Below are 23,022 nucleotides of genomic sequence, written 5' to 3'. Positions count from 1 at the left end.
GATTTCTCACGCGGACGCGTGATTAAACGCACCCCCACCCCTACCAACCCCCCCACCCCCGCTTTTATTGGCTTGCTGTCGCCGCTCTTCCCTCGTGCGATTAAATTACAAACATGCCAAGATGTAAAGCATCCCGCGCGGCGCTATAACGCTGTTAGAGGAGCGCGATTTTCCTGTGACATCTGATCCTCTCCATAATATCGGCCACGACGTGGAGGTTCGGCTTATTGCAAACATTGATCATCGGGTCGTAATCCAATACAGTGTGTCAACGGCAGCATAATGTGGGGGTGGGAGGGGGGCAGGTGTTGCTTACATGTGTCCTGTAGCCCATCGCAGGGCAGGGAGGTGAAGTCTATTGACCATTCAAAAGCAGTCAAGGTCAGCGGCCACACATTTGTCTGATAAAGGCAGCCGGGGCGCGGAGATAAAGCGGATCAGGCCGCTCCGCCACTGCAGCGGCCGCGATTTGGTTACAGTAACAGCATCCCGCTTTAAAAAAAGGATCAACGGTAAATCCAGCGGCAACAACAGGAGGAGGGGAAACAGCCCGTTAAGCCTGGAAGTGAGGTATTAAAGGAAAAACATTTGGTTGGGAGCGGGGGCACTGGGAAGTCACTCCCCGGTGGCACGTAAAACGCAAAGAGCGAGCAGGGAGGCGACAAGAGCTGCGCCACGTGTTGTAACTGAAACCCGGCGCCACACACCTGGGGATATCTCGGAGCGCCATCTATCATCCTGGATTGAAACACCTGATAAAGCCTGGGAGGCTCCGCCGCTGCTCGGGCTTTGGGAGGCTGCTCCTGTTCCACCCAACTGTCCTCTGGCTATTTATAACCGACGGAGCGACAGCACTCTATGAATGTCCGCAGGCGCAGCATCACACGTTCCTCTGATAGTGTTCTGCTGCCACAAGAGAGGGAGAACTGGACAATAAAAGGAGGGGAGGGAGGATTTCAGGCCCATCTAACACCGCAGCCTTAAACAACAAATAACAGTACTTGGCACCCCACATGGGCACCCCGACTCTGGTCCAGGGTCTTGCTGGGGAGTCGCAGTGGGAGCTAAATATAGATCCAGTGGCTCAAAACAAAACTAAAAAGAATCCAAAGTCTCCGAGGATGATTTGAATGCATCATGAACGCTGGCTTCCTGCTGCTGCCCATTTACCTGATAGACATCTTTGCTGATGAATACTATGGTACATGGGAGCGTCGCCGCCGCCTCGCGCGTCCACGCCGCAGAGGAGACTAAATGAAGGTTCGATCCAGATAGATAAGGATAACATTTAGCCATTCACTCCCTGCGCGCACGCATGCACGCACGCACTCACTCGCCCTTCTTTCAAAACGGGCGACCGGGGCACGCTCATTTACCATTCTGTCAAACACACGCGTGCAGCGGCGCGGACGCGCACACGCAGACACTCGCAGACACGCAGACAATTACATTTTGATTAATGGCTTTAGCTCCTCTCAGACGCAAACACAGACCCGCGTCTGGGGGGGGGAAAGAAAGCAGGCTGCGGTGCGTTTACGCGCCGATAACGCGTCTGTAATTTTATCCGAGGATCTGAAATGCGTCTTTTACCTGCAGAGGACGCGCCTTTGGAGTCCCAGGCTGCTTTTCCAGCTGTCAACCGATTGCGCGCTAATGAGCGCCGACTTGCTGGCGCATTTTACCCGATTTGACATTGGAAGAAGCCAGACCCCAGCAAACCGCCTGTTTAGGAAAGTAACCCACCACCTAAAGGTTTCAGCTGCGTCGCGGGCAGAAATATTGGCGTCAGCCAGAACTAAACCCAACAAAGCAGAACCAAACACGGCGCCCCGCTTCTCCACACGGGGCAGAGACTCACCTGCTGTGTCCGTCACTGATGCCGAACATCCTTTCGCATGTCTCCCCGACGGCAACTCCCAGCCACCAACACTCAGAGTGAGGCGCACTATCTCAAGTCCATCGCCTTGAAAGGCTCAATTTAAAAATAATAATAATAGTAAGAGAGAGGCAGAGGGAGGAAAACCGAGGAACAAAACAGCACCGAGCAGAGCTTGTGTGAATTTCCAATTAGTTTCTCCACAACGGCGGCACCGCTGCTGGCTGGAGTTAAAAAGCCCGGCGCCCCCTTCACAGGCGCGGCGCGATCCTCCCTCGACGATGGGACTCCCGGTGCGCCCCGACCAGGAACGAGTGTGGGAAGTAAAGGAGGGACGCAAATGGTGAGGTAGGGAGAGCAAGAAAGAAGAACTCCCACGCAGCGCTCGCAGTTCTCTCGCCTTGATGCAGCCTCTCCGCATGCAGCCTTGCACTCGCAGCGCGGTGTGACTGGCTGTCGTCAGCGGCGCAGGCGATGCGCCTGCTGGAGGGAGGGAGGGGGGAGGGAGGGATCGGCGGACGCACCCTGCGCGGCGTGTCCTGCTCAAGCGTCAGCGTGTGGTAAAACTGAGCGTGTGTGTGCGTGGGGGGTCGTGCGCGTCGGTTATCAGCTTGATCGTCATATGCACTTTTTTTATGTTGTTGATGCTGAAACAGGCTTATCTGCTCCTGTTTGTCCGGCCCGTCCTCCTTGTAAACGCGCACGGGGCCAAGGGAGAAGTTCAGGCAAAGCGGGAGAAAATGGATGATAGTTTAGAGGAGGCACATAACTGAAGCTGTTGGGAAACAGGAAAAACATAAAAAAATAATAATTAAAAAAAACAAAACAGATTGGAATCAGGAATAAAGACGGAAAGGGAAGGTGCAGTTCCTCATCTGACAGCCTGGTGGCACTGTGGCTCTCAGTTACAGCAGACTCGCGCAGCTCAGGTCTTTGCAGTGTTCAGTCTGTCGGCTCCTTTGTCTTTGTCTCCTGTGGTTTTCAAAGAAGTTTGGGTACTTTCACTGACAGACTGAAGGAGGATATATGAAAGAAGTCAATGTTTTACTGGAGCAAACTCCATCCTTTGATTTGAAAGGGACAGAAGATCCAAACACTTCAATCTACATCAGCAGTTTTAATTGACGGAGAAATAGATGATTCCTCACATTCTGTGCTTGAGTTAACGTGAGATGCGTTCAGGTACATGGCAGCAAAGCTTAATCGGGCTGCAGTGATGAACATTTATCGGCCGCCACTTGTGTACCAGCGGGTGCATCTGTGAGCGTGGTAGAGACGCAAACGATGAGACAAAAGTTCTCAAGAAGCATCTGAATGTACACAAACCAGACCGTCCTGTCATACAGTAGGCTGCTGACATAAAAACACAATTTAAACAACGCTCCCCTTAGTTTGGCTGCATCCTCCCCAGGAAATACTTGTGTAAACAAAGAAGTCTGGTGGGTTCTGCAAACGTGTACTGGGCCTGGAACTTAAATCTCTTGCTTATTTGTTGTTCCCTTGGAAACAGGGAGGTAGAGGTTGCTGTTGTGGGCAAGAATTTAACATCTATGACACTGACTAACCACTGTTTTACTGAGTTGAACTGCCTCTGCCACTGCAGAGAATATTTTAGATTATTCTATTTTAGATCTATATTATAGAGTCATTTTGAGGATGTTCACTCTTCTATTAGTCACGTATGTAAATCATCTCATTTATTCGGACTTTATAAAATAGTTATGCGAAATACACATTGTTAATGTCTTTGTCCAAGAGTCCTCTGCGGTTTGGACAGAAAACAATGGAAATGAACATGAGATTAAATGCAACACTCGCAGGGATTTAAACCAAACAAACAAATAAATTGCGTCTCTGCTGCAATATCTCATCATCTAGCGTGTAGATTTCCGTCCGCTCTTCACTCGCCCACAACAGAGAAACTAGCGGTGGAGTGTTTGTCTCGCGGTGTTAAAACGCATCTCTGCCCTTCTTGTCTCCTCCGGCTCCTCTGCACAGACCCTCAGAGCAACTTAAGCCACTGAGGCATCTCAGTACATGTGAATGTCATCAGCATCAGTTCATGCATGGCCAGGGCACCATCACCATCAGTACAAGGTATGGAGCTGTTTGCCTGCCTGTGAAACTATTCCTTAAGGGGAAACATGGCTTCTTTTATTCCAGATCAGTTCACTAGATCAGATATAAAGTTGGCTGCAGAGGTTCCTCAGGAGCCGCCATCGACTAAATGTCAGTTACCATTAGATTTTCCTATGAAAATGACCTTAAAGAATAAAAGTTTTATACGGAGATAACATTTTCCTCCTAGCATTTGGGAAACATTTATCCAGCATCCTTAAAGATTCCCACTGGCATCGGACTACTGGAGTATTACGGGAAGAATCCAACAAAAGAGTTAATAAATAAAAACACAGGAGATGAGCTCGGGAGTAAATTCGCTCGGAGAGTTCACGGGATTGGCCCGTGCCTCGCCTCGCCCCACTCCCGTCTGCCTCGCTAAGAGCTGCAAACAAAAAAGCGGTAACAATGGATACCTAGTGACGCTGCAGGCTTTGAAAGCATCCCATTAATTATTCATTTGCTCGGCTGTGTTTTCCGACACTGGCACGCATGCTCGCCCTTTCCTATTTTGCTCCGCTGGGTGTGAAGCCTGTCCGTCACATGAACTTCAGGCTGATGATGATGACCTATAGAAAGGCTCTGGTTACTATAAGTGACAGAGATGTTTAATGCCACCCCAGTGCAAAGTTGGAATCATATTTTATAGAAAATAAACAAGCCAAAATTCAAAATTCTACATGTAGGTAGAATTCTGCCTCAGGGGGCTGTGCAGCAGGAGTCTCTGGGTACTTGCTGTAGCTGAGGAGCAGGCAGCATTAGAGGAGAAGCACAAGAGTGTTTGTGTGTGTGTGTGTGTGTGTGTGTGTGTTTATTTTTATTCCTGCTTTTCTGTCTGCTGAGGGGAGCCAGAGTCAGAGGTGTTCACTTCCAGAGCCGCGGGGAGGCTGAGACACAACCCAGAAAACAGCCAAGCCAAATTATCTGCCACTCCTGTCTTTATTTATTCATGCCAAGAACCGTAGCTTCACTCTCTCCTGCAGCCGCCCAGACAGGAGGCCGAGCCAGACGTCCTGTTACTGCGAGTGGGGGGTTAGATCCTCAACAGGCCCCTCCAGGATGTATTAGGATGGTTTTCTGAGGTCAGAAAGGTGAACGCAAATATTCAGGCCTGGCGGATGGATGTCAACGATACAAGTGGACGACTGACACGCCTGCACGTGTGCGAACGCACGAGATTAGTGGGTGGTCAGTAGGAAGCACAACTGCACCTTTATTTCATTTCCTTTTATAAAATTAAAAAGCTAAAGCGTCCGATTTTGTCCCCATCTTTGATTTGGTGCCAGTAACTGAAATGATGAGTCGAGGTTGCAGGGTTCATTCGGCCCACATTAAATGTTTAATTCTTTCATATTTGATATAAGGTTCTGCGACCGTCGTCACGGAGGGCAGCTCGGGTTTTTACATCCATATTTAATTTAACTGTAAAAAGAAACTAACATGTTTTTCCAACATGTATAATAAAGGAAACAAGACAACAAAAGCTATTTGCTTCATATGTTCTACTATACTTAAAATAATGCATCTAAAAGTTCCCCCATTTAAATAAATCCTACACTTAAAGAGCCAAATTCACGTGCACTCAAGATGGGCACTAAAGGCTAAAGGTCAAGGATACAGACCTAATCAACTCTGTATGATCTGCAAAATACAGCAATTTAGGAGTGTAAATAGCATCTTTTGTGTTTTAATGTTACATCTTTGTGTTTTTAACAGCTCTTTAATGATGGATGGATGATAGAAACAGTCTCTCTAACTCTGCATTGCTCCATTTAACAGCACATAAATTATTTCACGGCTGCAAAGTTTTGAACTTCTGGTCCTCCTTGTTGACTGAAGCAGAGCGCGGACGTCTCCTCCGCGGAGTCAGGTGAAAAAAGAAGAAGAAAAAAAGCCAGCATGATCAGAGGGAAGAGCAGAGAACACAGAGATGAGGGTGCAGAGATGAATGAGCAGCCACAGAGTGTCGGTCCAGACCCCGATGGTCTCCAGCGCTTAAATGAAAAGAAACGGGTCTCTTGTCTGAAGGTACTTCATCCCTCATCAAAAAAATCTTTAGTTTTAAAGATCCTCCGACCCAGCGGAGACCGTGAGGAGCCCTGACACAACACGACAAAATCCAATTCATACTTGACCTCTGTCTCACATTGTTGTATATCCAGCGCTGATGCGCCATGGGATTGTCAATTTCTCCCATTATGGGCCAACCTCTGCTTGGAGGAGATGGAAATAAAGTCATCTCTGAGAGGTAAGATGCCACTGAGCTGCCAGCTTAAGTCCAAATCAGAACCAAAGAAAAAAGATTTCACCTTAAAAACAAGAAAATCAACCAAGAGGACTAGAGATTAGACAGCATTGTGGGACTGTGCTGGGCTGCCTGAGGTGGACAGATGCCTCAACGCTGACGTTAATTGATAACCCAGATCCGCTGTGACTCCGAACGCTGGAGCGTTCCCTCTCAGGCAGGGAAAGAAAAACACATACGTCAGGACTGTTTGCAGAACCCCCCTGTGCACTTCAGACCCAGCAACAAGCTCTGACAAAACACCTGAACGACTGTTGCTTCTCTACATCCTTCACTAGCATGCTACGACACAGGAGAGCAAGCTAATCCGAAGCTAAACACCCAGACCTAAGGAGAGGGGATAATGGATGTTTATGAGGATATAGATGTCTCTGGACGGAGAAGCCGTATAATACAGAGCCAAGGAAACTCTAAACCAATCACAGTCCAGATATCCCCACCCAAGACTAGTTAGCCTTAGGTGATACCCAACTGTAGCCAAATCTATCTAATAAATACTCCTCCAGTAAGACATATTTATAAGCGAGATACAGGTCATATACCCGCTGATCCAATAGTGAGCAGTGAAATTGAAGAGAATTCATCTTTCTTCCATGCAGCCCCGCAGACCCCCATCTGTTTTTCAGCTCCCTTCAATAAATGTACTCTGATATATTGACTCATAAATTTTGCCAGTCTTTCATGCTGTCATACCATCATCTGGCCCCTCTTCTTTCCTCTAATGCTCTCGAGAAGCACGGTATGGCGCATTTGACGTGCTGGAGTTGATAACGACCTTCACGAGCTAAAATTGGGAAGAAGCGAAATAATTGTACACCTGGCTCGCACACATCAGCCTAATAAGCAGGGAATTTGAGTTGGTGTCACGGGCATCTGGGTCATCCTGATGAATGTAGAACCTACACAAATCTATATTCAAACTCCATCCGTCATCCGCACTAATCAGACCCTGTCATACTGGGAAGGCTGAGGCTGGGGAGGTTTTACAGATAACACTCGGCTTTTGACAGTTCAGAGCTGTAGCGTTGCGAATGTGTCGGACTGATGCGATAATATCTGCAGTCAGTGTCTGCTGTAGACAATGGCAGCGCACCAGGAGACACTTCAGGGCTGACATTTCACCCACATCCATAACAGGCAGATGTCCTCTCATCCGTCCACTCATCAGCAGAACTCTCCTAAAATCTGGCTTCATGAGCACCCACACGACTCAGAAAAAGTCAAAAACAATTTGGAAAAGTCATAAAACAATATCAGCTTGCTTGGCAAACATCTATAATCAGGTAATGGATGGTTAATTATTTGCGGGGAAAGAGAATTGCAATAACAACGCTGTGATGTGGTTTGAAGCTCATGAAACAATTAACAGGTTGTTGCTACTTGGACTCAGCGCGCAGCAAAAAACTAAAAGGACTCCGTGAACAAATAAACGCTCCTCCGACACACGCGCAGACTGCCCTGGGCGGGATATCGGTCCCATAAAAGCAATAACCGTTAGCTTCTTATCTTGAAATTCCACGGCAAAGTCACTCCAACCCTCTAACGAGAGCGCAGCCTTTGAATGTCAGGGCACTGGCGAACGCTGATTTCCAAAGGAGACGACATAATCCGCCGCTATCAGCCGTCTATCAATGACTCCGCAGCATTATTAGCACAATAATGTCTCAACACTGATGTCCTTCAGCCCAGCGTTGACTTTTAATGAGGACACTTCAAATTTGCCACATAAATATTGAAATGTTTTAGAAACACAAGGACGCGGAGGCTAAATGTCGGACCCCATTTAGAATACATTGGTCGACCCAAGTGTCGGCCTCACCGACAAAAAAGAAAGAAAAGTGTTCAATTGGGGATATCTATAATGATCTCAAACACCAGGTTTCCCCAATTTTTCACTCTTTTTCACACAAAAGTCAAGCCAGATATAGGCTTAAGCCGCTAAAATGCCGCCAAAAAAGGATTGTTTCCATTATTTTAAACCAAGCAGAGAAGCTTCCACTTGTATGAAAGTTGTCAATCCTGACAAAACAATTTAACAACTTGGGGGAAATATGTCCAACTGAACAAATTAAGGTTGACAGTTCCTGGAGGATGCTGTCTGCATCTTTTGATGCTAGCATTGAATCGGTGTTGTGTTGGAGCTTTTGTTGTGTAAGGACCAGCCCCCCATTAGTGTGGATGTCAGACAGTGATGGAAGGCAAAGGGACTTGATGAGCTAGATTAGGTTTTTTGCACACACCTCGAGAGTTAAGGGGGTGTAACGTGACTCAAAGGCTTGTGAAAGTGTGACACACTTGTCAAAATACCGTGAATCACGCGGGTCGTTTATGCCTGATCCAAAAAACAAAGACCCTGCCTTAGCCCGGATCCCTTATTTCACCGTCTATTCCGCAGTGCAGTGCAAGCAAAGGTCCTTTCGCGTTCCAAAGAGGTAAGTGTTTCAGTTTTAGTTGTATGTAAGCAGAACCTCACATCTATCGCCTGAGGACGCTTTTTTTTAAAATCTCACAAAGAAATCCATCTGGCTCTTCTACAGTATTTGCTAGCAGAAGCAACAAAGCAAATGTGTTACCCTATAGACCGGCTATTATGAGGAGCACTTTGGACCCAGACCCCTGCAGATATTCCACTCATGGCCTCAGAAACAATGAGTGCCTTTTTATTTATTTTTTTTCATCGGCGGGGCGCCATCCATCGCCAGGGTTACCCGCCTGTCATCTCGCCGCACAGACAATGGCTCCCCGACACGAGTGCTCCTCGTAAAAGATGTCGCCATTTCTCGATCTCCAGTGGATGAGGCCACACGCATGGAACACGCCAACGTGCCCACGCGCTCACGCGCACAAATCTAATCTGCCCCCTGTATCAAATCCCATCCTTTTGTTTTTCAGACAGTCGGGGCTAGAGAGCGAGTGCTGCTGGGTGAAAGCTACACTGGCTAGGTAATCACCATTTCAGGCAGTTTTGGGGTCACCTGCCGCCCCCGCCGCTCCTCAACGGCGCATCATTCAGTGAGGGAGGCGAGATTTCAATCACTTTGCAGCCGCCGACCGAGATTTACTAAATTGTTGACGGCCAAATCCAAGTGGATCCTTTGAGTGATTGCATGCTGCGAAAGGTCTAATCTCATTCTCTCTGCAGCTTCTTGCCTGTAGATGAACAGATGCTGCATTTAGAGCTGCACTGGAGGATGCAGCATTGCAGTATTTTCTTTTTAAATGTGTTCTGTAAACGAACCCCCTCCCTTCCAAGTGTGCTTAATCCAGAGCATTGTGCTGCAGGATTGCCACATAGATTCTCCTCTGATCCCTGTTTTTATCTAATAGACCTCCGCTTAAATATTTTAGAGATAATTGGATTTACAGAAAAATCTGATGCAGATGTTCAAGAATAGGAGACACGTGTTGCATATTTTCCTTTTCCTGGGTCGATTCAATTCTTGGTCTGTCTATTTATAGCATCAAAGAGGAAGATTTTTCCAGTCACCGGCAGGTAGGAGGTGATTTTTATCTCTTTTTTTTCGAGCAACACGTCACGAATCATCATTAAAGTCGCTAAAGCTTTAGAGACCTTCATTAATGCCACATTCACGGAGTCCATTATGAAAAGTGTCACATCACTGAGCCAGTATGTATAAGATTGACCTTACAGGAAGAACAGTGTATAATTAAATCCTTTTACACTCCACAAAAGCTTCTCATAATGACGTAGATGGTCAATGGTCGGGGATTTTGCTGTCGTGCACACATAAAATGCTTACAGAAGCCCAGTGCTTCTATTTGAAAGCTTGCATTTAACGCCCTTTACGCATTCAATTTGGTCACCAAAGGGCATGAAAATCTATGAGGTAATGCATCTGAACTGTGTAACCAGACAAAAATGGATATTGAAAATAAATAAGTCAATCCACACAGTCAAATATGAGCTGAAGTGTGCTGAGGCAACCTGCAATTCATTGAAGATCTCCTTCTGGAGGCAGACGTGCGGGAAGAGCAGCCTGAACGAGATGTATGAATGAGGATAGTTTTGGCGGTTACTCCATTGTCCCTACAGCCTTCAGTGTTGCCGCTGCGCAGGCGGCTGCCATGACCACAGAGGCGCTCTGAAAACATTCTTCTCTCTGTTCTAGATCAGTAACGGCACTGTTATTGAAATTGTGAGCAGCAGCATCACTTGGTCCCTCAGGGGTCAAGGACAGATTTCAATATTTATAGAGGAAGGAAGTATTCAGCAAGACCGCTGCAAAGGCTTATGGGAAAAGCACCATTTGTGTTTATAATCAAAAACGATAATTCTCTCTGAAACAGACGTGTGCCGCAACATTTGAATTGTTCTCTACCCGTGGTGTCTCTTTATTGTGTGGAGCAGCTGAGAAAAGTTCATTTCGTTTCTTTAACCTTGTTTCTACCAGCTGCACTCCAAGTTCAGCGCAGACCCACATCAGCTGAGAGAGATCCGCAGATCTGTCGTGCTTGATTTACAACAGCTGCCGTTCCAGCGTGGACAGCCCACTGTGATCCAAAGACTTTCACCACTGCGCGTCCAACAGAGCGCCGCCCACCAACATTTGTGAACACACTCAGAATGCAAAACGGCAGCGTGTTAAACAGCTCCTGATCCCCGTGTTTTGGTCCGGCTTACTTCTAAACGCCCTATAAAAGCAATCGCCTCTGTTTCCTTAGTGGCGCCTTGTTCCTAAGCCTCAGGTAGCTGAACACCGCCATGACGCTAAATGTATCGTACAGGAGTGTGCGGTAAGAGGTGCCAATGGGCAGAGCAAATAAAACTATTTAACCTTCGATCTAAGGAGCATGTGGAGGCAAATAGTAAATACACAAATGTTTTGGCCCCCACACACACACACACACACCCACACCGACCCAACCAATCCCACTGTGGAGAGGTATGTTGCTGCATTTATTACATCATGTCAGGAAAATCTCATTATTCCAATACAGCTCAGTAAGAGGTGGGGATGGGGGGTGGGGGTTATTTGTTACGGTCGTTTCTCAGTGTACAATGCAATGTGGCAGCCACCCCCCCACCCCCTGTTGCGTGTGTGCAGCATTTGCCTTTTGGGAGCCCGATGACATCATTACCAACCTTCTCAACAAACACATGATAAATATGTGAGTTGGGGGACAAAGTTCAAAAAGGAGCCTTTTAATTTGTTTTTTGGAAACAGGGAAATGGCCAAAATTGGTCCCAGCTAAGTACAGAGATATTTAGTCATGTTTCCATTTGTCCCATTTTCTTGCTTGTAGTACGGACATATAGAAAATATCCACCTTAATTTACAGTAGACGGTGAGGAAGGAGCCATGACTGCATTGCGTGACTCATATTAAGTGTCTCTCAAAACACCTGTTATTAAGACAAGAGCAGTTCTTCATTACATTTATGAAATCATAGCTTGCTAATTACTGAAACGATGATTGGAGGTTAATTATGCACCAAGAGTGAGAAGAAAACACACTTTCAATTCTCAATGCTTTTGTGTCCAATTCCAATCTTGTGCAAATTAATTTCATATTTTTTAAAAGAAAGACAGGAGAAAAGGAGATTGTTTTCTCAAGAAATACTGAATTCTGCCTTTGGGGACTTCACATGGTCACATGTTCCTACAGTGGACATCAGCAAAGTGTGAAATGGTTCCTAATGTCACATAAACAAGTGTGTGTGTGTGTGTGTGTGTTGCATTTGACATCAAAGGAGACGGAATGCAATTGAAGCGTTGTCGTAAATTTGTATAAAACCATCACAGAATCTCGCCAGTTTTGAAATAGATGTTAGCATATCTGAACTGCTGAAATCAGCAGGATTGATCAGAACATCCTCCCAGTCAGATTAAGTGTCCTATCAAGCTGAACAGGATCACTTTTTTAACTTACACTGACCAATAAGGTTGCTTTAATGCAGTGTGTTCGTCCTCATATCTGTATTTTTAATGAGCAGCAAAAAAGTTGTTTTTGATTGCTTTCTGTGTGGAAAACATTGAAAGAATGAACACTTTGCTCTTTTATGCACTAATTAACTGATTATTTTTGGATTTCGATTTTTTTATCTGGATGACCGAAATGGTAAAGTAGATGTTACATTAAAGTCTGCTGCATGTGCTGATCTGCAACCAGCGCAATACAACTGTTTTGGATGAACAAGCTAATGAGGGCTAATGAGAAAACAGCAATTTAAGAATATAGGACAATTATTTATTTAAATGCAGCATGTTTGTGACAAACTCCAACCGTTACAAAAACATGATTTACCAGGTGGGCGGGGCTTTGACAGAATGACCTTTTAATCACTCAGTCTGGTTGGATCGATTGGTTTAAAGGGTGAAACAGTCTGCCAGCATCTATTGCGCCACTAGGGATTGTAAAAACGTGCATCACTAATTCAAACACTTTAGGTCCCTGAAATATGTAAACATTATCTTTTCTATGCATTTTGTGTTTCAGTTATTGCAAGTATGTGGACAATTTAAATGCGGGTGAGCTCATTTCGTTGACTTCAGGAAGGTGGTAAACAGCGTTGTGCGTCTGATCGTGCATGTGTCAGTATCAGTGTTGAGCTGATGGCTAAAGTTAAAAAAGAACCTGCTGCAGCACCAGTATGAGGCTCAGTATCAAAAGGTGAAGCAAAGCACTGTTGGTATCCGACTGATACTGGAGCCAATAAATGCTTGTTGCTCCCAGCTGGAGATCGGCCAGCGCCTCAGGGAATCAGTCAGATTAAAAGGTCTTCTGAACGATTGAGGGTGCAAGGTAGGCTGGGCAGAGCACATACAATGACAGGGGCTGTGTCACCTAGTATAAAGCATGCTGTTGAATGCTAGGCCACCCAACAAGACATGGAAAACTTTGCTGACAACAAATCCCCCATTTTGTTTACATCGAATCATTTTGTCCTTTTTTATATGGCAGGAAAGGATCGTGGCGGCCTGATGAACTCTTGGTTTAAGGGGATGAGTTTGATTTTGTTTCAGGGGGAGCTGAATTGAAATTTTACCATCTTCTCAACCATTATTGTTATTTATCTTTGCGGGGGAAAAGTGATAGTTTGATAGTGGTAGTTTATCAACATCTATAATCAGAGATGCTATCAAAAATTGAATGTGTTAAACTGCCACCTTGTGTTTGCCCTATATACTTTACATTCAGGAATATCTTTTTTTAGTAATGCTGCTTAAAGGACTGCACCCTGAAATAAAAAGGATGAAAAGACCTTCTGTCTTTATTTGTGAGTACAATCACTGTGGTGACTGCCTGGCATTGGGAAAGAAGCTGTGGCAAGTAACAATTGTTTCAAGTAAAAGCAACTAAATTAGCAGGTAATTCTAGTAATAAAAAGTGGAGAACATGAAAGTGTGGCTCCACGGTAGATCTCCTGTGAATGTGAATTTGTTATTAGTTCCTACTCTCCAGTTGATGAAGACACATTTGGTTCTTCTGGTAGCTTTCTAGCACCATAGGAAGTCCTGAATGGTTCCTCTTGATGACATTCTATGAGGTCTCCTGAGGCCTATTTAGTACTTAAGTTTTGAAGCCATCAACATGATGCTGTGGCATTAAAATCCCTCAGAGACAAACAGTCCCCATAATTGCTTTTGTGCAGAAGCCCTTTTGAATTCTCAAGGGTCCTAATATAATTCTAATGATGGTGCCATTATCTAAAAACACTTTCACCTTCTCACCATTTTCGTGCTGCATTATCGTGGGCAGAGAAAAAAAAATTAAACACAGAGGGTCCTCGATCTCTCTCTGAATCATCTCTGGAGGCAAACCAGTCCTCGCCCTTTGCTCCTTTAACGGTGGTCACCTTTGGAGAGCACCGAAGACTTGTGCGGTGTTCCTCATCTGTTAGCCAGCCGACCTGCACCTGCAGTATCTAGAAACCATCCCTCACGTTCTGCACTGGTAGCAGTCAACAAATTGCCTCTCAGTAGGAAGTAAATGAGTCTTTCGCAATCAATGCTATTTTCCTCACATGCAACATTTATTTCTGTCATTTGGTACCAACGTGAGTTGTTTTCAAAGCCTTCCTTCATGTGAAGCAGCATTTTTACAGACATTGCAAAACAGAGTAAATATACTCAATAATACATCTAAATAATAGATAATATGTCTCTTTTTTCAATATTTGTTCACTTTTTTACTTTTATTTAAGATAAAGTGCAATGAAAGGGCAGTGGAATATCTAATGCTTGATTTTTGAGACTAAATTTAGCTTTTTTTTTAGCAAAGGTTATTTTGTGACTTCCTTATTTTTGTCGCCAACACTCAAGATACGAATGTGTTGCACAACGTGTAAAGTTATGTTTCAAATTTTGCCAGCTGACCTGTGATCTACCATCACAGCAGCTTCTGAACACTCTCAGTGTAGATGCATCCATACAGGTGGCACTAAAGCCCGCTGAGGCCGCACCGTTCCGTTAAAGAAATGGCAAAGCAGTCCACAGTCATATTTGATTAGGAGAAGAAACTGCTAAACCTGTTGTACACTCACACGCTTTTAAAAGCCTGAGAGTAAATGTTAAAATTAAACAAAATTGCCTAAAGGAATAAATAAATACGCATGATAGAGTGGTGGGAATGATGATGTTCTCTCTCTGTGGTGTAAGAGAAATAATCAAGTGACAGAAATAGAACAACAGAGACCACTGTTATCAACAGAAAATGACACAGTTTGTCAGGAAATGATGGGATGTGATTGAAATAAATCACTCCGGGTTTGATAAGAGGGAACAACAGTTTCATCTCTGCACTGACAATTTTCTGATCGCCATGGAGACAAAGATGAGTGAAACACTTTAAAAAGGGTGAAAAGAGTTTGGACCATAGTTTTGTTAAAGATCAAACTGGGTAGCAGTTTGCCGTTGTTCTACATCAACTAGAAGCAATTTCTTGTTAAATTGAGTTGTATTATCCCACATTCATACCCCTAATATTTTACAATCATCTTAAAAGCAGAGTGAGTAAAGCAGCCAAAACCAACTCTGGTTTCTCTACAACAGTCTGCTTCCCGCTGCCTGATGTTAAAGGGGCACTGATCCAGCAGGATCCGACAGTACCTCTTTAGAAACAACATCCGTTGCCTAAGAAGTTGTCAGATGAAGACACAGAAGGCAGATTAACATTGGCCCTGCATTTACAAGGATTCTGCGGATCTTTGTTCACAGGTGAGTCAAAGGGGTGGGGTGGAGGAGGAGAGCTGAGGTAGAGGAAAGTGGCTCATTACACACTTTGTTTTGGTCTACAGACAGTGCACAACAATGAAACTAACAGTGAAAAAAATTCCATTTATAGATAAATCTAACTCCAATGCGTTGATGTTCTGTAGTCGACTGCATTCCAGAGATATGCTCATATGGAAATGACTATCACTCCAGATAATGATAAAATAAAAGGGAAATGAAAGGGATTAAAGTTAAATGAATAACTTCTGCTACATAAACATACTATTAATTATGCAGAAAAGCAAAGTAGTCAACCGGATAAAAAAAAATACTCATTTGCAATGATTAGTTAGTTACACATTGCTTTTTGATATTTTACACATATTTCAAGTTAAACCGGAGGCCACGTTAATATATGTGGGTTGTGCAGACAGTCAAACACTGTTCCACAATGATAGACGACCACCGCTGCGCCGCACACATGAATCCAGCCTTTGTCCCTGAAAAGTGACCTTGGGTTCTTGTTTTGCAGCGAGGATTACAGAATATCATCCACAAACACACTTTGCTCGGAGAGATCCGGGTCCAGTTCGCCTGCTTTTTATTTTAAAAATGCTAAACAGGGTTACATTTGCAATCTGTGTTTGACACCAAAGAGAAGGCACTTTTGCAATTGTTTTTTTCCCCCTCTCTCTTTTTAAATTCTTTCAATGCTAAAAGTAGGTTATCCTGCTAGGCAAGAAGAAAAAGATACTCAGTTTTCTGTGAGACTTTGCATAAGTCAAGCTCAATTCTTGAGCAAAGTGCCCTTGATGTAAACTGGTTTGTCCCTTCTTCCATAGATGTTAGCTTAAACAACCCAAACTGTTTAGAATCTAAAGTCATGATTGGTTTAGTGGGCTCGCTTTTCCAGATTATTTTACACCATGATCACATTACTATAAAATTCATCTATAGTCAATGAAAACATGTGACAATAAGATCGGCCACTCTTGCTGCTCGTGCCGATACCTTCGATCCAAAAGCACCGAAGAGTGTTAATGTGCATAACCTATAGTCTGTGTTGGAGCCATTGGAGCAAACGGGCCAAGTAGAATAAATGCTTTCATTACTTTCAACAACTCGGCAAGCTGTTTGAACAGCTTGTTCAAATGTAAAGGATGTGTTTTTATTATATCACACTTGGAAGCTAATGCATTCCTCACAGATATAATAAATACAAGGATACACCTTGAGTCAAAGTGGACTGAAAACAGAAATGAAGGATGAATTTAAAGAAATCAGTTTCCTGTGAACCCGCTTCTCCCTGTGCAACTCACAGTAAGATAATGCCAGCAGATACTCTTCATATCTTACGTGCATTCATGAATGGCACATTCAAGAATACGACTCTCTCCTCTTGATACTAAAGGTCAGGGATTTGCTGCCTCTGTTATTATTGTTGGTCATAATTTAGATAACCAGAGGTATGGAGAACGGCTACAGAGCCCCTATATATGAATTCCAGAGAAGGAACATGGCAGATGTTTAACACATGTGGAGGAGTGGGGGGTGTTTATATGTTGTATTTACCTGAAACTGATAGCCTCACACAGATAGATATAACCTTTCAGCAACAGGCTGAACAAAGAGCTCCCTGCAATAAAACACAGCCTAAGGATGCCTGGGAAGCCATTAGGTTCATTTTATGTCGATCGAAAAATGTAGTCAAGCATGGAATTGTGGTACAGAGTTGGCAGCAGTCAGAGGCTAACTACCATGGACAAGGAGGATGTATTTTTGGGTCTAATATGCTGTTTTGCCTGTTGGTCTGCGGGTTTACAGGAGCTGTACTGAGTCAGAGACAGGTTTATACAAGATCAAAAGAAAATGAGCACCACCAACAGTGAATAGTACAATAGGAAATGGATATTAGCCGTTAGAGCCAGTAAAGGAACCGCACAAAAATATATTGACTATTACCATTTGTAATTATGGATGTTTGAGTCGATTCTCTTGGGGTTTATTTAGCTTTGCCCTATTTAAACAATGATGCTTCAAGAAAAATACATCAACCTTTAAAACTGATCTGTGTCAACGCTTTTACAAAAGAAAAACAGTTTCTAGTTTAGTGTGAGAGTCCCGTAGTGAAATAATATAATATACGATATAAATTTCCTTTGAGAAATGATGTATCGAATGCAGTGGAAGTTGTCTTTAATTGAACAAAAGAAGAAACATTGCCCAGAAGCAAGGAAAATCAATTATGTTTTGCAGATACCGAGAAATAAAGAGGCCGCTTCATTCAAGCATGTTTTGTGGAATTAATGAATCAGTTTAATAAAAGTGTGTAATATTGTTTAGTAATCTTCCACTTGTCAAGGCTGCAGAGAGGAGCTTTGCTGTTTCACAATCAAAAGATCAAAAGGTGTGGGTCAACTGTTCAACATGTTCTGCACATTGTGGAACAAATAGAGAGCGTCAGAGAGGTTCCATCATTGTTGAAGTCCAAATGAGGAGTTATTTCCTCATAGCTGTTCATGAGGGTTTGTGTCAACACGCACCATTTGTATGCATATTAGCACCTATGCTAAACCAACGATGATGGAAAGATAATGTATATATGTTTAATTTTGCATTTGATGTTTTTACAGACTGAAAAAACTGCCAAGAAAATTTAATTGAGTTTGCAGTTGCCATTCCTATGTCAATAAAAACATAAACAGCTTGCTTCTTATCCTTTCTTTTAACCTTAGAGTGCACATCTGTACTTAGCAAAGCTTTTTTTCCCTACTGGCATCTTATGGCAGCACTGGAAATACAATAAAACGTCCCAGAAGCCTGTCTGTACATCTCATACATCTTCAGTCATGCGGAAGGCCGTCCATCAGTTTTACTGCACCACAGCTTCTCTTCGACGAAGCGTCGATGACTGATGGCGCCGAGTGCAACTAACTACAGCAGGGGATGATAAAAATGTGAAAACACACAGCCTAGACAGGAAATTGGCCATTTTGGAGCAATTGACACAGAGGAGCTGAAGTGATGGCACTTCCTGTAATGTTCCCAACTTGAGCAGGGAAGATGTGTGGTTGTCTTCTGGGACATGGAGCTACAGCCCATTGGAGGTGTGATGGATGTACACAAATTTAATAATGGTCCATTCTTCTCCCCCCCTCCTATTTTAGCTATTAGTGCATCGGAGCTAGGAAGACAGTAACACTGATGTGAAAATGCTTCAGTTCACCACATGTAGGATTCTTCATGTTTAGGATTCTTCAAAGGCCTGGCAAAGGTCGCACCCTGTTTTGACTTGTGATGTCAACACCTTTACATGCTCAGCAAGATGAGTAACACCATGGCTCAGAGGCATGAGCTGCAAGTGGTCAGCAGGCATGTCTGCCTCTGTTCGGTGGTAAAGAATCATTTGGGCTATCAAACAGGTCTGAAAGGACAGCCTATTTTTCTGTCTTCTGCTTTTAAATAAGGTATGTGCACTTTAAAGAACATCAATAAGAAATGAAGCCTTTTAAAAAAAAAAAAAAAAAGCAGGGTTTCACATGGCAATGGATCTGAAACATTTATTGGTAATATTGTTGCATCAACCTTAACATTCTCCTCAGATGTGTTTACAGTTTACCTGTGTTTCACAACCCCTGCAAATTCACAAAATAATTGCACTAAAGTATAAGTTGCGCAGGGATCAGCAGGAACGTTTCGCAATAACACTCACCGGTGGTGATTGCTGGCCTGCTGATTCCCAAGGGCCTCTGGAGCAGCTTACAGTGCAGACAGTGGGGAGCTGAAGGTGTGAGGTAGGTAACGTCTCCCTTTAATCCACATACCCTCACAGCATTCTTGCCTTAATGTTCCAGCTACCTGTGAGAGGGAAAGGAGTCATTGCTGTTAAAACAAGTGATTAAAATGTACAATGTGTTTATGAGTTTAGGATGATGATTGTACACATGATATGTAATTCATATAAAAATGCCTCTTGTATTAGATGTATCATTATATTGAATGTAAATGAAGTCAATAAAGGGCCACAACTGTATTTGCGTTCTGATTTCTCCCCTTCGCTTGCCGAGACCAGCTCATAACCACATTTTCCATTTCCTTCTCTGTGGGTGCGAGATAATCACATTTCAGACATGCCATAGCGATCTCTAGTGTCTGTTAATTTGTTCCTCCATTACAGAAAAATAAATAAGAAAACGAGCTTTGAGTGAAATTGTTGATATTCACATTTAGAAAAGCATAGTTTTAAAGCACATTATTTAGCATGGGAGGAGTTTTAGTGACAAATGTGGCCAGTTAAAGGCCAAAATATCCAATCCTGAAGATAGAGGAAGTTCTAACTTTTACGTGTGTCTGTGTGTTCTTGTATAGGTTATGTTGGGAGGACCAGACTACATAGATCTCCACTGAGGACTTTCTGTGAAATAAGGACTTTGTTTTAATGTTAGGGTTAGAGTTGGACCCTGTCAAGGGAAAAGTGGGAGAAAATGAGTGGGTGGTTAGAATTAAGGACACAAATCGCCTGAGCAACTGTTAGACACCCAGTGTGTTAGGGCAAGCGAGTGGGGGATGCATTATGGTAATGGGAGTCCTTGCAAATGTCACACACATACATTGTGCTACCTTGTTGCCCACCTGTTGGCAGTGGCAATTTGAGGGTGCATAAGCAAGAATCCAGTAGCTACACTGACAAGAAGGTGCTATTTCCAATGGTACACAGAGCTGATCTCAACAGTACCCAAATCCTGTGAATCTCGGAGTTTTTCAAAGTCATGGGGTCAATTCTGTGGGTGTCAGTTATTGTGGATGTCAACAGGTGGTTGACTAGCAGCTGACTAGGAGTGAAATCCAGGTTTCCCTGCATCAGGTCAGCTCTGCCTCACCTTCAACTGCTAAGATGTTGCGGGGTTCTTCCCCTGTGGACCCTAAAATAGAAGATATCCTCAGACATTACAGCAGATCCCGTCTCATATGAATAGCTACATAACATTCGGGTAGAGTCAGCTTGTCCCGGTTGCCTATTCATGTAAAAGCAGTGCTGGTAACCCTTGGGAGGACCTGTGATGAGAAGGCCAGCAGACGTCTGTGTCTCCGCATATGGAGGAAGAATTGCAATGAGTCCTCATTCGAAGATGTCATGGCTGCTTTTCTTGCGAAAAAATAAAAGCTTCTGATTCTTCTTCTTCTTCTCATGTTTATTTCCTAATGTGCAAGAAGCTACTTGTCATCCAAACTCCTGCTGGCTATTTTGACAGCGCAGCGGTGCCCGATGAGGGAATTGGCCCATTGTTTCTCCACTTAAAAGCTGTCAGTTTGGGAATGCAAAGATTATTTCACTTCTTAGAGCATCACTGTTTTTTCTATTGGTGTATCACAGCTATTTCATTTTATGATGAAATGTAGCTGAGACCGAAGGCAGCTAAAGACGTATTATTAACGGAGCCACGGGGGACGACAGTCTTTAAAAATAGCCTCAAAACCAATGTCATCTCCTTTAACAACATTGAAATTTTATTTTTTTTTTTTCTACAAATCAAAAGCTCACATATCAAAGCTCACATATTTTAATAATGTCTGAAGCTTGTGTTGAAATCTTCACTCACAAGTGCTCTGAGTCATTAACAAACACCATCTGGGCATCACTTAACTTTTAAACTTTTGAAAAAAATAAAATAATAATTTTAATCTTCATTTTGATCCTGTGAAGACAGAGCGAGTGCAGGTGGTGAAGATTTCTGACATCCCCACCCCTCACACCAGAGTACTCTGACCTCCTCCCCTCAGCCCTGAGCATAGCTCCCAGATGACACCTTTCTTCTGGGCTGTGGATCCAACACGTGAGAACGCTCAGAGGTTCACACATCAACACAGAGAATAATAAGATCAAAATTTAGGAGCTAGTGCTCAGTTGCAGGAATAAGCACATCATCTGGAACCAGCTACCAACGCTTTTCTTGCTTAGCTCATTGACAGTAAGAACAAATGGTCTGTGTGTGTGTATGTATATACGGTAGTCATTTATTAAAGAACATGAAGCAGCTTCATCTCTCATCATGCAAGAGATGTCTGATACTAAAGCTAGGAGCCCTTCCCCTCCCCTTTCCTTCTGTTCCCTACATCTATGGAAAGTTACCTTATCTCTCTTGGCACACATGGATGACTGACTCTTTGGGTCACTCACATCTTTCTTGCACCCTCACCTTCCATCCCAAGGCAGAAAACCTTTCTATTTTCAACAGGATTAGCTCTCACCACAAGGTACCTGACAGGTGGACTCACCCATATGGAACACATCCTGGAGGCATAAAGCAGAACTTTATATTGCAGGGTTGTATACTTCCACCCGAAGCTCGTACCGTATATGAAGTCACGTATTCTGGATCATGAAAGCTTCACGGAGTATTTCAAGTTAAATCTGGCTTGTAGAAGAGCCCTGCATTGTGTTCTGCAGTCAGGAGGCAGAGCGACAAAATACTGATACGAGGTGGTGGGAGTGTTGAGGATAGAACATAACTTAATGGAACTGCTGAAGAAACGATGTGTTTGGATATGAGCAAACATGCTTGGGTAAAGGGCTTAACAGGTGGAGGTGGGAAGCAGCAGCAACCAAAGCAACCTGCAGGAGAGGCGGCAACGCACAACCAATTAAACCAAAATCTGCTACCTTTGATTACATTTGAGCTGGGAAACCAAACTCATTCTGTAGCAGCAGCTACAGGGAGCTCCTTCTCTGCTTAAATCAAGTAAAATTATATATATTTTTATTAGATAGTAAGGTTTTTTTAAGAATTACTTGAGTAAAAACTGTTATTTGGACTGTTGACAACACAGTCGTGCAATATGGGTAAAAAAATGTATCAAGCCATGTTTTGATCAGACAGTTAATCATAGTTCCGTCAATAAAAGTGATTGATCTACAACTGTCGTGGAGACATGCACTGTAATTGGAGTGAGAGGAAACTGGGGTAATTCCCTTCTGACTGGGAACTATAACTCTTTTTCCTGTTACTAAGCAGCTACTTTTGGGCTCGGGGTGGGGGTTCACCCTAGACAAGGCTGCAGCTCATCACAGGGATAACAGACAGACATCTTTGGGCTGTGGGAAAAACCTGAGCAGCCAGAGAGAATCTGCAAACTCCACACAGAAAAGCCCCTGGTCCTGGGGGATTGGAGCCCGGGACAGTGAGGCAATAATGTTAGCTGCTACTCTAACTGTAATGCTCTCACCAATGGTTCTGTTCTAATGGCTTCAAGGTGCCTCTGAGCAAGAAACTGAACTCCCAACAGCACCACGGGGACTGATAGTTGACCTGCAGTGTGAAATTAACAGTCAGGACCTCTGAAGCAATATTGTTTTAAAGCTCATGTGAGCTGTATTTGGTGAATATAATATGATCCGACAGTGTTACTCTGAATCGATGCTTCCACAATAGCGTTTTTATTCTCATTCATCATTGCTCTTACAAGAAGTGGATAAAAATCCACCGAAGAAAGTCTCTCTAAATAAAATCTCCCTTCAACTGTCTGTCTTTTCCCTCTTCACCCCTTATT

The 23,022-nt window shown here is 43.7% G+C and overlaps 1 protein-coding gene across 3 annotated transcripts in view; it reads right to left on the bottom strand.

Annotated features, from left to right (window-relative positions):
* The window catches only part of lingo1a (leucine rich repeat and Ig domain containing 1a), a 63,859-nt gene that overhangs the window by 15,434 nt on the left and 25,403 nt on the right, over positions 1 to 23,022 (bottom strand). Inside the window, exon 2 of one of the 3 annotated variants that reach the window (XM_057052238.1) lies at positions 19,187 to 19,332. The gene's annotated coding sequence lies outside the window, so the exon portion shown is untranslated. Of the gene's footprint in view, positions 1 to 1,590; positions 1,616 to 1,858; positions 2,353 to 19,186; positions 19,333 to 23,022 lie in introns of those variants that run through there. The other 2 variants (XM_057052237.1, XM_057052239.1) reach the window with 2 other exon arrangements.

The sequence above is a fragment of the Takifugu flavidus genome, chromosome 13 (assembly GCF_003711565.1).
Source record: "Takifugu flavidus isolate HTHZ2018 chromosome 13, ASM371156v2, whole genome shotgun sequence".
NCBI lineage: Eukaryota > Metazoa > Chordata > Actinopteri > Tetraodontiformes > Tetraodontidae > Takifugu > Takifugu flavidus.
This window is presented reverse-complemented; position numbering and strand designations above follow the sequence as displayed.